At 47.4% G+C, this 16,299-nt stretch overlaps 1 long non-coding RNA gene across 1 annotated transcript; it reads left to right on the top strand.

The window, feature by feature from the left end:
• The first annotated feature begins 8,777 nt into the window (after positions 1-8,777).
• On the top strand, positions 8,778-13,742 carry LOC116572326. Its single transcript, XR_004278232.1, has 3 exons — positions 8,778-8,894; positions 11,734-12,319; positions 13,354-13,742. It is a non-coding gene; the product is annotated as an uncharacterized LOC116572326 (long non-coding RNA).
• The last annotated feature ends 2,557 nt before the right edge of the window (positions 13,743-16,299 follow it).

The raw sequence follows: 16,299 nt of genomic DNA, 5'->3' as shown, positions 1-16,299 counted from the left end.
GTCTACAGCTTTGGCATCATGGGATTGTTAGCCATGAGTTTTTAGATTCTCATGTTTGGAGCCTTGCAGTTTATTAAAACAAACAAACAAACAAACAAACAAACACTTTCATGTAAATCAGCTCACTGCTGTTTTTTAATGTAGCAATACTAACGAGAGTTATAATGTTGTTCCCTATTTTTTATGTAGGAAAATAGGGGCTCCAGGAGATGAAGGTAACACAGTTAGGAAGGGCGGGGCTGGGTTGCTAATCCCTGCCCCAGTTCTCCCTGTCTGCCTGGTTGATAGTGACTTTCACGGAAAGGAAGAGCGAGGGTTAAATGCACGCGTTCATTAAAATCATCATGTGCTCAAGGAACAAAGTAACTCTAAGAAAGCTGGCCCTCAATTTCCAAAAGGAACTGAGCCAGGTCAGCCCAGGATCCCGCAGACTCCTAGGATACATCCGAATAGGGTTGCTATGTAAAATACAGCATTTCTAGTTCAATTTGCATTTCAGATAAACAATGGATAATTTTTAGCATATGCCCCAAATACTGCATGGGACGTATATATACCAAACATTTGTTTATTTGAAATTAAAATTTAATTTTAAATTCTAAAATGCATGTCTTGTTCTTTTTTTTTTTTTTTTAAGCTAAATCTGGCAATTCTAATTGAGGCGAAATTGTAGGTCAATAGATATAACAACATTTGGGATTCCCACCACAGAAATGAGCAAGGTCACCTTGTAAACTTTAGATCTCATAGGCAAAGTATCTCTGTCCATTTTTCTTGGTACCAAACTAAAAATTAATAATGCAATATGTATCAAAGTCCTTTAAAAATTACAAAAGCTGTGTGCAATTATTTATCTCTAAAGATGGAAAGATGGTTTTTGGATCATTGTTAATAATTCTGGGAAAAAAAGGAAGCACCTGTAGGGTTTTAGTGAATGATAAATTCAGTCAATGAAACACAATGAAATAAAATGGAATCCAAGGTTATTTTTAAGAATGTTGATATAGATAATCCTTGACATGAAGTATTTTGAGGGTAGAACAGTGAATGAGAAATACAGGTTGCTATCACATTTTTTCAAAAGAACTGTGTTTTGCCTAATAAGGCATACTTTTCCCACTCACGTTTTAACATCTCTAAAATTAGGATACCTTTAGGATTAAAGGTGTCATCATCGCCATTGGGCAGGCGGCAGACATGATGTAATTGTCATCTCTGTGGATGTGAGCCCTCAGTCATTGCTGGTCACGGCATCACCTCAGTGGAGTGATCTGCATTGTCGGTACAGAATATTTTGAGTTTGCTATTTAAAACGTCTTCCAAGATGGCGCTATGATTCAGCATTGAAAAGTTAATTTCTATGCAGAAGCATGAAAACAAAGCAGAAGGGACTCGATATGATTTTAGTGATAAAAAATTTCTTTTTGGGAGCGCCTGGGTGGCTCAGTCGGTTAAGTGTCTGCCTTCGGCTCAGGTCATGATCTCAGGGTCCTGGGATTGGCCCCACGTCGGGAGACGGGGGATGTCCCTGCTCAGCGGGGAGTCTGCTTCTCCCTGTCCCTCTGCCTCCTCTCCATTGCTCATGCTCTGTCTCTGTCTCTCTGTTTCTCTCAAATAAATAAAATCTTAAAAAAACATTTTTTTTTGTCATGGAGAAACCATCACAGTTATATACTTTCCTGCAAAGCAGCAAATAACCACATGCTTTCTCGAACCCAAGAAATGAAGACACTCCCAAGTAGAGGAAGGGGTGTTGTATTTTGTTGCATTTTGTTACTGAGAAAAGTGTGGAAAGATTGCCTATCACAGGCCAAGTAAAGCAACTGAAGACAATTAATTTGCTTCTGGACCTGTTAACCAGGGACAGGGGAGGCTGGGGCAGAGCTAGGGAGTAGAGTCCAGCCCCAGCTCTGGGGAGTGCGGCTGCCATGGCTGTCCTGTCGACCTCTGATCCAGTCCCGGCTGAGATCCAGGCAGCTAAAGTAAAAGGCAGGGAGAGACTGAGAAGGCTCCACATGGTGCCTGGGCCTCCCTAGCATCCCTCTCCAGGGCCAGAGGAGCTATGTGAGGGACAGGAGAAGGAATGGTTGTAGTTAAAAGGTATAAATAGACAGGTAAGGTGCCCCCATTGGATTAGCCTTTCATCTGGTCACCCAGGAGACTCAGGCAGAGGGGAATCCTTGGGTCGCAGGCTAGTGTCCAGATTTACCCACTAGGCTGGCTCCAAACCTCAGACCCAAGGGTCCTTCCTTAGCAAAGTGAGGAAGGCGATTTGCAGCAACTGGAGTCTAGGGTCCCAGCTTCAGAGAAGGCAGGAGCCATTAAGGAACGGACCTGTCGTCTCCCATGATAAAGCATTCCATGCCTCCCTCCCACAAAAGCCAACTGAGTGTCTCTCCTCTTAGGTCTTCTTCTGTAATACCTGCTTAATAAGGGTAATAATATTTATCAGTTGCTTACTACGTGCCAGCTCCTGTACTAAGTATTTTGTGCACATCAGCTCATTTAATCCTCACCATGGCCTGGGAAGGTAGGTAGATTAGGAAATTTAGGCTCCAGTTCACTCAGCAAAGAAAGGGAAGAAACAGGATTCAAGCTTGTGATTCTCTGGCTGCAAATCCCCTGCTCTGAAACAGTACTTGTACTGCACTTCTCAGAACAAAGATCCCTGACCTGCTACCTGTCGATCCTTTCCAATTCCACTGTTTCCATCTCACTCCTGCTTCTTGGGCTGGCCTCCTCTCTCCCCTTCCTGCCTACATGCAAAGCAGATCATGAAAGAACTCCCTGACATTCATTCATTCCTGTGGCCCTGTGCCCACAGCAGATGCTCAGCCCCGTGCAACTCCCACCATGCCCTGCCTCCCACAATTCCCCTGTGCTCCCCGTCAGGATCTCAGCGCTGTGTCACCCACAATCCCTTGTACCTCCCATCATCCTCTGTGCCCACCATTAGCAGATAATGTCTCCTAAGTACTACATTGGGTCCAGCAGGTCGCCATGGCTGGCTGGATGAAGCCCTTCTCCTCAGCCTGACCTCTGGGCGTCGCTTGGACCTGTGCTTGCGGATCACAGGGCCTGGCCTAAGCCCAGAACCAGGCTTTATGAGTGCCCTCCCCCGATGGCGGGCTGGCTGCATCTCGGTCCAAGACCACCGCTCTGACCCCTGCGTCCCCTCTCTACCATTCACTGACGGGTTTGTGTGCATGTTACCTCCAACGCAGAGTTATTTAGCAGTTCTAAAACCCGGTCTCTTCAATTCACTTGGGGGCTCCTCGAGGCCCGGCCCCCGTTCTGACCTGAGCAGTCAGTGGCGGTCTATCTACTTGGCTCGAGAGTCCACTCCAGGCCTGGGATGGGCGCTCTGCATAAACACTCCTGGAACTGACCTTGTGTTATAACCATCAGAGTCCCCTGGCCTGACATTTACACCTTAGGAAGTGACAGGGGAAAGCAGAAGAGGAATGAAGGGAACAGAATGACATCCTCTCGGGAGTCCAGGTGTGACACTGAGACCATTGGTCAGAGAACTAGTGTGGCACCTGCTCCGAATTCTGGCATCTCTTGCTCTGTGGTTCAAACTACGCACCGATTCTCCGCTCAACTCTGAAATGAAGGTGCCACAGAAAACAGCTGCAGCCAGGATAGAAGGCAAATAAGTCAGCTTAATCTTTCCAAAAGAAATTGTTAGTTTTTTTAATCTGTTTTCATTCAGAGTAATTCTTGGATTGATTCTATCAAAATCTAAGTGTGTGCTGGTGTGGGGGGCGGCGGGGATGGGCTAAAGAGGAATCAAGGAGAGTCGAGAAGGTTTTGTTGGGGGTGCTGGCGGGCAGACCTCAGGGGAGGCCCAGCCCCCAGGGCTGGAGGCCAAAGCTCAAAGCTCACAAAGGCTGCCCTGTGCAAGCAAAAGGGGGAAGGCCCTGGGGCTGAGGAGCAAGGAGAGAAGAGGGAGAAAGTCACCTGCACAAAAATTGTATGTATGTGTGTGTGTGCGTGGAGGGGGGTGGTCTTCAGAGAACTCTCCGTCAGAGTGGGGTCTAGACAAACTCAGGGATGAGCTCAAAGACCCCAATGCATAACGTGAATACGTACTCAGGATTTTCACCCAAACTTCTCAGCTTCAATCAGCTGAACATCAGACTCTTGATTTCGGCTCAGGTCACAATCTCAGGGTCGTGAGATCCTGCCCCAAGTCGGGCTCCACACTGGGCATGGAGCCTGCTTAAGATTCTCTCTCTCCCTCTCCAACTGCCCCCTCGCCCCACAAACAAACAAACAAACAAACAAACACACAAAACCTTCTCAGTCTGACCCTGGACCTAGAGGGAGACAGAGGGAATGTATTAGAGTAACCAAATGGCTCAGAATCTCCTGCCAAGTTTCAATTTCAAGGAAACCGTGCATATATATATATATACACATACACATATGTATATATATTTGCTTTGTGGACTGGCCTTGATCTTCCAGAAAATTATAGCAGACACTCACAACCTGGGGTGCATTTGAGATTGTCCAAAGTATGTGGTTAAGATCCTGACCGTATATTTGCAATGCATGTGAGTGTGTGCTGCGGGGCTGGGGAGTTCCTCACCACCAAGTAATCCTCAGACACCAGGCAGATACCCTACAGTTCAGTCCTAACAGTCTCTAGCCAGAGACAGAGGGATGTGGGACTCTCCCCTCGCCCTACCGCACTGACCGGACAGGACTTCTTCCTGTTTGCGACACACCCAAGCATGCAGACCCCTCTTCCTGGAAATGCTCTTCTCCCAGTGAACCCTCAAGAGTCACCTTTTAACCTCCAGCTCTCTGCGGAAACCCCACCTCAGAGATCACACTATTTTAACCTGAGCCCTTCCCCCAAACTCACTACACCTTACTCTGCCTTCTTTAATTATCCTGTTTATTGCTTGCTTCCTGGATGTAAACTCCAAAAGGGAAAGCAGTGCAGGATAGGTTGATGGGTGGATGGTTGATTGGTTGGTTGGTTGTTTTTTGCTGCTGCCTACCCAGTATCTAGAATAGTGCTGGAAACACTGTGGCCTTCAACAAATATTTCATCCATGAATGAATGAGATCTCATTGGAGATTCTTGTTTGATGTTTAAGGAAGATTTACTTAGGAAAGTGTTGCACATTTTCAGGAGGGGGAGGGAAAAGCAAAGTGTTTTTTTTGTTTTTTTGTTTTTTTTAAGATTTTATTTATTTATTTGACAGAGATCTCAAGTAGGCAGAGAGGCAGGTAGAGAGAGAAGGGAAGCAGGCTCCCTGCTGAACAGAGAGCCCGAGGCAGTGCTCAATCCCAGGACCCTGGGATCATGACCTGGGCCGAATGCAGAGGCATAACCCACTGAACCACCCAGGTGCCCTGGGAAAAGTCAAGTTTAAAGATATAAAGGTTTATATCTGCGCCTGGGCCTTTCTCATTAGAAATCCCAGAGGAGTGGCCAATCTCTGGAAAACCTGTGATGGAAACATAACATTTCCACAGTGGCTAGAGAGCATCTAGATTACTTTTGTCATTTAAACAGTGAGGGCGGGATCCCTGGGCGGGGGGGCTCTGTCGAAAGCACGCGGGACTCTTGGTCTGGGGTTGTCAGCTCGAGCCTCATATTGGGTGTACAGATTACTTAAAAATAAAGAATCTTCTAAAAAAATTTTTAAGAAAACCAATGAGGAAAGAAAAGCCAAATGCGAGGCATGGATCTTGACTGTAATATAGTTGATTTTTTTTCTTTTTTAAAGAAAGAAGAAAAGCGCTAAAAAAGATTTCAGAGGTAATTGGGAAATTTGAAAATGAGATGCTATTAGGGGATTACTGTTCATTTAGCATCCCCTCCCGCCCACCCCACGGCAGGCAGGCTCCTCCCTTCATGTCTACTGGTGTTCTGAGCCTGTTCCCACCATGAGGGCGGGACCTTTAGTGGGACTACCCTGATGAAACCAGTACGGCGTGCCAGCCTTCTGCGTTTTCCCTGAGGCCCTGGATTGTGACACTGGTTTGAAGGTGACTTTGATCCTCTTGGGAGCAAATCTGAGGCTGCGACAGTTCGGAGTCCTTCCAGTCCCTCTGTGCTTGGCCCTCTCCCACACGTGCTAAGTGTGACTCCTTCCACCTTTTCCTGTCCTCGTCCAGTAGACCACCGATTAGTCCATACCGCTCCTGCCCCTTGTCATCACTCTCTGTTCATCCTGGTTTTTCTCTACGCATTAATAAAAACTCAGTCATCTCCTGTTTCAACTAATGTTTCAGAGCAAATGGCAAGCAAGTATTCTCAGCTTTGCTACCCAGAGAGGAAACTGAAGTCTCAGAAATATACTGTCTTGTCCAAAGGCAAAAATCCAAACGGCAAAGAATTTCAAAGGAGACCCAGGAGTCCCAGTACCCAAACTTCCGCCTCCCTCCTGGCAAAATTCGACATTCTTCACTGAAACAGAAGGCTTTTTTTCCATTTCAAAGAGGCTGAGGCTCTGGGCAGAAAGAGGAGAAAACAGAGTCACCCACCAGGCCTGTGCGGCTTCCAGCTGCCTCCAGTGACTTACCTGATTTTGATCTTCCCTGTTCCCGAAGCCCTGTTTTGTAGCCTGAGTCTGAGTACAAACACTAAAGATGCAGGCATTCCAAGCTGAACTCCAGCCTGGCAGGATTCAAATCTATCTTATCTTAAAAGAATGCATCCCCTTTTATTTAAAAACAAAATAAAATAAAATTCAATTTTAAAGGCAGCTGAAGTAGGGGTTGTGGGATTTGCTGGAAGAAGTTTGGGAACTATTACAAGTAGGCCACGATTTATCCTTTCTTTGCAATCCAGAATCCTTGCGAATTCCATGTCTGGGAATTTAAAGGAAATCATCTAAAAGCTGAACATTTGTCTTCATCATGGTTTTCCAAACAAAGGGAAAACTGTCTCAGCAAAAATGCAGCACTCATAGCCCAGGGAAGCTGGTGAAAATGACCCGGATGTTTACACCCTGAAGCTGGGCAGTAAGGGATTTGCCCTGCCCTTTGAAAGAATGTCTACATGGGAGGCTCTGGGGAATCCATTTCGCTTCAACGGAGAGAAACCAACAGTGATTCTGAAAAGAACTGAGGTGGTTGTAACCAGGAGAACAATCTGGAAAACTACAAAGCAAGTGACCTACAGGCAGGGCCAGTAACACAAACAAAAAAATCCTGCCGCCACCATATCCATGGAACAAAGCTGGAGCGCACGGGGCCCTGGTGACTTCCACAGGGCTCTGGAATGTTCCCCTGTCAGGTTGAATATTTGGGGTTTTACCATAGGAATGTGTGTGTGGGCTTTTGGAAGGTCACAGCCAATCCCTCAGGCCTCTTGGGTTAAGACTCTGGTCTTTTCTAGGGGTGAGTTTACAGGGGGACCCCAGGTGGTCTGAGGCAACCCAGAAAGGGGGCTCCCTACAGGCACTGAGGGAGAAGTAGCAGGGTCAAATAGCGAGCAACACTTTGGGCTCATTTCTTTTTCTCCTAAAGATTTTATTACTTATTTGTCAGAGAGAAGGAGAGAGCACAAGCAGGGGGAGCAGCAGGCAGCGGGAGAGAGAGAAGCAGACTCCCCACTAAGCAGGGAGCACCATGTGGGGCTCGATCCCAGGACCGTGGGATCATGACCCCAGCTGAAAGCAGATGCTTAACCCACTGCGCCACCCAGGTGCTCCTGGGCTCATTTCTTGAGATTAGTTCTTGGGGTCAGGGGTTAGGAGGGGCAGAAAAAAACACCGCATACTTTGCTTTCCACTTGCACCTGAAAAGAAACAGAATCACTACATGTAAGGGTAGGGCAAAATGACAGCACCTGCTAGGTAAGGCCGCCCAGTGCCTCCCATCACCACACACTGAGGCCAGGATAACCAGACCTCATTTCCCATCACATTTATCACTGGGGAGGGGGTTAAGTAGCTTCCTTTTTAAGAAAGCAAAGTGACAGAGCAGCCTGAGGGGGAAAAGAAATGATCAGAGACATTAAAAATAGCAGTTACATAAAGAACTGTTGAAATCACTAGATCGTACACCTGAAACTAATACAACACTGTATGTTAATTCTACTGGAATTTTTTTAAAAACCCAAATTTTAAAAATAAAAAAAAATAATAATAATAGCAGCTCACAGAACCCATTTAGGAGCGCTGGCAGCCCCCTTTCTACAGAAGCCTCCCTGCTTCTGTACGGATCTGTCTTCTTACCAGTCTGTAAACTCCGTCAGTCTTGCTCACCTTTGCATTAGGAGAGCTCAGCAGATAAGGAGGAGCTTAATAAATAATTATTGGTGTGAACAAATAGATGGTAACTACGTCAGAAACGATCAGCTCAAGAGAAGAATGAGACCAGCTTCCAAATATTCTTCAAGCTCCATGTGGGATGAGTCAAGGATATATTTAATTTATTTAATAGCCTCCTATGGCCCAGTGACTTCTCCGGGTCTTGAAATCGGAGGAGGTGACGGTGTCACAAACTGCAGTCTTTCTGAAACCACGCAGGTTTCCAAGGAGGGGTGGTGGGGGAAGGGCCGGCCGGCAGGTGCAGCGGCCTGCCTTCCCCGCCGCCCCCCTCCTGCCTGCAGGCCGCCACCCGGCCGAGGGGGGGCGCTGGGCTTCCCCGCCCGGCTTAGTGTGCGTGACCAAAGGTGACGATGGCTTAGTGGGGCTAAGGTCATGCCCTCCCAGCCTCCGAATCGATCATTTAATGTGACTTATCAGAGACAGAAAGAACTGTTTACTTTAAATCCCTGGATCCCATAAAGGGAGAGGGGAAGGGCCTACACCCCACAGCCGCTCAGGGCTCGCGGCCGCCCCGTGCAGCCCGCACAGACCCGCAGCCCGGCGGGGCCCGAGGAGGCCCCAGACCCGGCGGGGCCCAGCGCGGACTGGAAGGTAAGCTCCCCGCTCCCCGCTCCCCGCGCCCCGCGCCCCCTCCGGCTCCCCGGGCTGAATCAGGCCGTGCTTGAGGGGTGGCCGCCGACTAGGAGGAGCAGGGGCGACCCCGCGCAGGTGTTTCCAGAAAGCTCGCCCGGCGCCTGCACGACGGGGAGTGTTCGCCACAGCCTGTGTGAACTTGCCTGCCGCGATGACTTTCTTCAGGGAGCCCGAGGAACCCGGGGACCTCCGTGGAGGTTCCTCTCAGCCCAGAGGAGGAGAGGAACCAGGGAGGACTGGAGGGCCCAGAGACGCCCCGACTTTTACCGGTGCCCTCGGAGTGCCCTGGAGTCACTTCCTGTCCAGGGATGGTCTGACTTAACAGTACCACCGAGGCCTTCAGACAAGATCCCATGAGCAGGATATTGGGAATTAGGGGCCTCGTGTGGCCAGGAATCCCTGGCCTTCCCCATGCGTTGGGGCAAGCCCCCCGCAGGGCTCCCTGTGTCCCCCTCTGATGCTTCTGAAAAGCCAGCCCCGGGGTTGTTCCTCTGGAGCCTTGTTCCCTTCGCAGCCCTGCAGTCAGACACCTGCGCGGGAATAAAACTGGTTCCCAGGACTCCCCAAGCCTCAGCGACTCTGTGAGAAGAGTCTGTTGAGATCCCAAGCTGCCTGAGAGTTTTCCCCATCTGCCCCCCACCCCTGGCTGGTGATAGCGTGGCTAGTTAACTGCAGGCCTAAGGAGCTTTCCATATTTCCCCTTGTAGATGGATTTCAATGGAGAAAAGAAATGTGCCTTTGCTCCCTGTTGACAAGAACATTCTATTTTAAAATTTCCATGTACTTTCAAAATGACAAGACTCAGGCATATGATACTGACTTCCTTTGCCTTCATCTAGACGGTAACAGTTTAAAAGAGTCAAATTGATGCCTCTAACACATCTGTTTGAAATGACAGTAAATGTGGATTTGGAATTAAGAAAAGCATTTCCATTTATCTTTTGCTTTTTAAGAAAACTTTTTTTATGCTAATAGGTTAGGTTTGCAGAAAGGTGACACTTTACAGACCGTGGAAGCCCTCGGTCCTCAGGGCTGGCCCTAGAACATTCTCAGCCCCTGGGAAAACAAAATCTGAAAGCATAGACAAGCTGCTCAAGCCTAGATCTGACAAGAGAAAGAATAGGGAGTCTTGTGATATTCCTTGTACTTTGCAATCTACAACACCTTGCAAGGAGCTGTGAAGCACACACAATACTTACAGGCTGAAGAATTTGCTAGAAGGTTAGGCCTGCAAAGGCTTCCTCCTTCATGAACTCTCCCTCCCCACTTAGGGAAAGAAACCCATGTCATAAAAAAAGGGAGCAAACCCAGGCTAGCCTGTTTTTCATACCCACAGACTCAGTGGGAAAACAACATTCAGAATGGACCACGGCAACTGGAAATGTCTAGAGATTCATTCGAGGCTGAGGGAAGGGAGATGGGGACACTCTACAGAAACTGAGTTTTGATAGCTAGACATTTAGAAATGCATAGCAGGTGACTTCTTTTAGGAAGTAAGACAGAAGGTCCTTACAGAGGATCCTTGTCTTTTCTAAGCCGTGGGAAATGGAACTGGCCTCTGCTCCATTACCCTGAATAACATCCGACACATCTTTGCCTGATGCATTACTTTTCTCACAGGAAGTAACAGGTATAATAAATCCCCAACCAGCTTATAAACATTCTTTTCTTTGTTAATGGGTACTATTTAAGTGCACTTGTTAAATTGGAAAATACTAGAACAAAATGTTTCTTAAAGCTGCAGAATGAGAAATGACTATGAAATTAAAAAAAAAATATATATATATATATATCTCCAAGGAGATCCTGGCATTAACCACTTCTATTTTTTTTTAATTAGTGGCGTATTATCGGTTGGTATTTGAAGAAACCAAAAACGTTCTACTTGCTCCTATAAACTGCTTTGCCAATAGACAGTTTACCCACTCCTACAGAAACAAACAAGCAATGAGAAACGAGGGCCGATATAACCACGTTTAAAAAATTGTGGTTTTTAGGCTAGGCTCTCAATCAGTATGTTTATTGACAGATGCAATAAGACCATAAAATTGTTGTTCTGCATAATAAGGTATTTCACTAAATTTGCTAGGAAATTAGCCTGAGGCTCCTCTCTCTGCACAGCCCTCACTTTGCAAGCAGTGTAAGCTCTAACCTCTGAATTTCAGAAGAGCATTTTGTAGGAAGGAATTTTTATTACGGGATCCACCAAAGAAAGAAAGAAAGAAACTATTTTAAAAAAATTGTTTAAATTCTAATTATTTTTCTCATTACAAAAGTACTACATTAATTGCAGACATTAATAAATGCAGAGAAACAAAAGGAGGAAAAAACCAAACTATAATTCCACCACTCAAAGATAACGAGGTTAACATTTAATGTTTTCACCCCGGGCGTATTCGCTTTGTCACAGAAAAGAGCTCATGCTGGGTATACTGTTCTGTAAATGACTTCATTCAGTCACCTACCTTGAATCTCTTTAGAGCCAGGTCACCTCAAATGACTAGGTTATATTATAAATATATTACCCTTTTCCTATCATATGGGTGGTTTGCAATGTTTGCTATTATGAACAGGGGCTCCGTGGACAACCTTACAGGTAAATCTGCATGCAGATTGGTAGAAAAGAAAATCTTTTCTAATATTCAAGGGCTTTTCGCTTGCAATAAAGTTCTTGGACCAAAGAAATAGAGGTTTTAATAAATAGAAACAGGAGTTTTGTCAGCCTTATCTGAAACACCTTAACTTTCTCTTCTCTTCTTCTCTCTTCCCTCTTTCTTCCCTTTCCTGTCTTTGGCAGATTGTTAAGACACCTCCTGCATGCAGAGCCCACCGGGAGAAGTGCAGGTGTCCTCAGGCCCTGCTCTAACGTCCTGAGAGGTGGAATGGCCCAAGCTCTTGCCCGATGGACGGCTCTCCAAGCATGTCCTCCCGGGACCCTTCTAACCAGTGAATTGTTCTCCACCCAGTGATTCTTCCCGACTGAGGCCAAGAGATTTCTGGATCTTCTTGTTATGGGTCAGCAACATCCCATGAGTGACCGCGAAGTGGGGGTTTCTAAGTCCCTCAGGCAAAGACAAAGCAGATGAGCCTAGCTCTGGGGGGAAGCACAAGAGTGTGTCCACCATGGCTGTGCCCGGATGCTGAGGGCTGGCCAGACTGGGGCCAGCTGGAATTCTAGAATTTGTACTTGGTGTGAGTCATACCAAAACTGCCCAGGTGAAGAGCTCCCCCTGAAGACAGCTGGTCTACCCGTGGGCCAAGTGGCCCATTCCTGTTGCCTTGCAAATGACCACAGCCTGTCAGGGCAAGTGAGGGTCGCAGACTGGAACCAAAGGAAGTCAGGCGCCTCATAGGAGGATAAGCAAATCAACCCAGTCAAGAAGGTAAGAGGGAAAAGAGGCAGGGTTCACCATGCCATTCCGTGGAGACTGAGAGTTTTGTGATGTGCTAAGAGCTGCACATTCTAGGTCCAAGAGGGTGACTTCATGGTCTGCATGTGAATAAGAAGCTATTTTTACTGAAAAATGCAGAAGGGTGCATATTCAGCTGGTAAGAATGAGTCAGTTCTATGACCAAAGCAAGGTTCTGGTCAAAGGTTAATAACTCCGTTATCCCTGGAAAAGACCAACTGGCCCCCAGCCTTTGCCTTTTCTAGCGTTTGGGGGAAAGTCAAGGATTAGGTAAGATGATTTATTTCCTCCCATTCTCCATGGTGGACAGGAGTCCGTGGATCAGTTAGAAACCATTAACAGGAAATCCAGGAAAACAGAAGGGAGTTACTCATAGAAGACTCCCTTTTACTAGAAAATGAGTATTGTAAGCAAAAAACCGAACCGTTCCCCTCTCTCTCTTTCCCTCTTTTCTTTATGTCCCTTCATCTGCCACCCTCTACATTGGTGGAAAATGACCAAGGCGGGTAAGAGTTAAATACTGAGCACCATCGGATACTTTGGTATACAGTAGATATTGCTGAGAGTGAATTACAGCACATCAAAATGCTATCCCCATGCAACATCATTTTAATTTTCTTGGACTGCAGAATTTACCATATTTACCGACAATGGATTGAGATAGATGGGAAGGTCAGAGCTGAGGGGCACCCATGAATCTGGTGATATTACTACAGTTTATAATGCAGCTTTTCATTGAGTCTTTGTTTCCAAAAATCAATTCCCTTTAGGGATTCCTTCTCCCTTAACGCTCTTAGATAATTGATGCAAACAGATTTTCCGTCCATTTCCATAGGAAGTTTCATTCCTATCAGTGGGAGGCCTTCTGTGGGGTGGTAACAGCGGACACAAGGCAATGGGTCGCTTTGTTAGCTCAACTGTTCCAGACACAGAAGCCTGACCTTTTTCTCTCTTTCTGTTGCTCAAGATGCTCCCCCCCACTCGTGATCCCTCTTTTCTCTGCTCAGGTCACTATGTGGAGCTGGCAAGGTTCCCTGATGGTGACCAGTGGCCATGGCAGAGTGTGGCGGTGAAGTTACAGATTTTCCTTAGCAGAGCTGTGGAGTGTGACAATGGTGTTTGTGTCCAAACTATCAAACGCCATTATCACACTAAATAGCTACTGTTAGGCAATCCTTCCGCTCAATAAATGCCTTGGCACCTGTGTGGTTTGGGCAAGAAGGTTCCTCTTCCATCAGAGTTCCCAGTCCTGTGTGATTACTGGGTAAATGCAGACCCACTGGTGCTCACAACCAGCCTGTCGTCCGAACTTGGCCTCTCACATGCTGTTGTTCAATACTTTAGCTGGTGATGAACTTTCTTGTTTTCCCGAGTCAATAAAAAATATGGTCGTGTCTCCCGGAGCGCCCGGCACAGTTGTTTAACCCAGGCTTGTTGAGTTGAAATGAGTAGTTAGGCAAGATCTGGAAAACAAAAAGTGGGTGGAGTCTAGGTTGTACAAAGCAGAGGCTTATAGGAACAGAATTAAGTAAGATGTGTGGTTGGGTCCTCACTTCCCATTGTAGGAAAACAAACTTCTAGTAAACCTACACATGGCTTAACCGACCTTTCAGAAAGTCTTGAACATATTTGATTTCTACTGATGTTAACTGGTTATGAGGCTGATTTCTGAATTTGTGTGGTAAGTCCTTTTCCTTCTAGTTCAATGAACTATCATCAGGAAATGTTATACGAACTATGTGTGAGTTGCCATAGCACATCTGAACATTTTAAACCCAAGCAGTTTCCAGGACAATTGGATCAGCCAGGTGTTCTCGTTCGAAATACATTTTTTCCTCTGAGAGGTGTTTAAAGTAAGGAGTAGGTTCTGTTTGTGCTGGGCTGAAGCGTCTTTTCCGTGATTGGCTACGTGAACTGGGATCTGTTTGATCAAACTGAAGGGTTTGAAGCAACCATCAGAAATAAGTTTATTCAAGCATTCAGCCATTCATTTACCAAACAAATCTATATGGAGAGGCCGTCAAGTGTTGGGCTCAACCGTAGGCGCCGGAGAAGCTTTTAAATTAAATGCGTCTGACGTCACTTCTGGTAAAGGGCATTCCCGGGCTCACGTGCTGTCTGGGACCATTCTGATTGCTCCAGTTATATTTACTAGGAAGCTCAAGGAGCAGAACTTCGCAAAGTAACTCCAAGTCCCTGGCTGAAAAGCACCGTGTGAGGGCAGTCCCCCTATCTATGATGCACTGTAAAGGCTCCAAGGTCCCGAGAAGCTTCTGTCCGAAGAGGAGCTCCAGCCCTGCCCGCTCTGCGTCTCCCTCCCTCTCCCACTTCTTCCCTCCTGGCATTGTTCACTGTCAAGAGGAGAACCAGCCCCCCGCCCCCGAAATAATGAACCCACTAACGTCCTTCTGTGGTTTTCTGGAGAGAGAGCGCCAACTGAAGGAGCAGTGACAGAGGGCTCCGTGTAATGCAAATGACCCCCATGCATGCTATTGCGTCCGACCCATGCAACACAGGGCAAAGATGACCGGTTTGGGGGTCCTTCCACGGATGGCAAAGGGAGACTGGGTATGGTCCTGGGGTTGTCTAGAAATGCAAGCACAACTCACAAGCGAGGCCCTCCCCTAAAGCTGAAGGTCTGTCCTTTGGCTGTGACCTTCCTTGGCCTGGTTATTCCTCAGAACCTCCTACTTCACAGCTGTGGCTAGGGGCAAGTTGGTCCCCTGTCTCCTTTGCCAAGGGACTCTGAGGGAGGGCCTCTTGCCTTCCTTATGACGAGCTTTCCTGTGAGTGCCCATAATGCTGAGAAGGTCAAACAGCGAAACACCATTGCCATGAAGTAGAAGGGAAGGGACATCTCAGCGGTTGTGTTGGGGTTAGGAAGGGGATGGCCAGACTGTCTGCAGTGACCCAGCCCCTGCGGTGGCACTCATGGACTCAGAGCCTCAGGCTGCAAACTGTTCCCAGGCTCAGGGACAATCCCAGGATGGCCTCAGGCATTCCTCTTCCTCGTTCCCACTTGCCCCGAGATTTAGTTCAGACAGAATCAGACAGGAAGCCACAGGAAGCTTTGCTTCCATCTCTCCTGCTGCCCCAGGCATGATTCCTGCCCACATTCTCTAATAAAGCCTTCCTGGGGAGCCCTGCAGACTCCAAATACAGGCTATAGGATGGACAGGTCCACTTGGAAGTGCAGTCAAGATCACACTCAAGGGGCACCTGGGTGGCTCAGTGGGTTAAAGCCTCTACCTTTGGTTCAGGTCATGATCTCAGGGTCCTGGGATCGAGCCCCGCATCGGGCTCTCTGCTCCGCGGCGAGCCTGCTTCCTCCTCTCTCCCTCTCTGCCTGCCTCTCTGCCTGCTTGTGATCTCTGTCTGTCAAATAAATAAATAAATTCTTTTTTTAAAAAAAATCACACTCGAGCTGGGAGGCAGCAGAGCACCCAGGCGGCCGCCTTGAGAGGTTTTCCTCTCCAGGACACAGGCCTTACGCCGCTTTGTGAGCCGTGACTGCGAGGCCCTCAGCGTCCTTTTGTCTCAGTACAATGTGTACCTCGAATGTGACAGCTGCCACTTAGGGCCTGTCCAGTGTCCCAGCCATCCCCAGAGGAGGTTTTGTGACTTAGCATAGCAGCTGACCAGAGGCAGATGGCTCTCCACACGTTTTTCTCCTGAACGCTTCTTAAATCTGTATTTTCCACTGGGGGTGTGTGTGTGTGTTTTAATCTGAAGCTACTGGAATGTTAGAACTGTATGCCAGTGTAGGCTTTATTCCAACACAGAAACTGAAGCCCAGAAAGGCTAAGAGACATGCCCAAGGCTGTTCAACTGGCCTGTGGCCGAGCCGGACCCAGGCTTTGCCCCTTCTTCCCCTGTGTTCTGAGGTTACTGCTTGCCAGGAGTAGGCACAGAGGTCCAGTAGCTCTTGCTGAATGAGGGAGTGGATGCCTTGT

The sequence above is a fragment of the Mustela erminea genome, chromosome 13 (genome assembly GCF_009829155.1).
Source record: "Mustela erminea isolate mMusErm1 chromosome 13, mMusErm1.Pri, whole genome shotgun sequence".
Lineage (NCBI taxonomy): Eukaryota > Metazoa > Chordata > Mammalia > Carnivora > Mustelidae > Mustela > Mustela erminea.
Note: the sequence above shows the minus strand (reverse complement) of the source record. Positions and strands in the feature narration are given on the sequence as shown.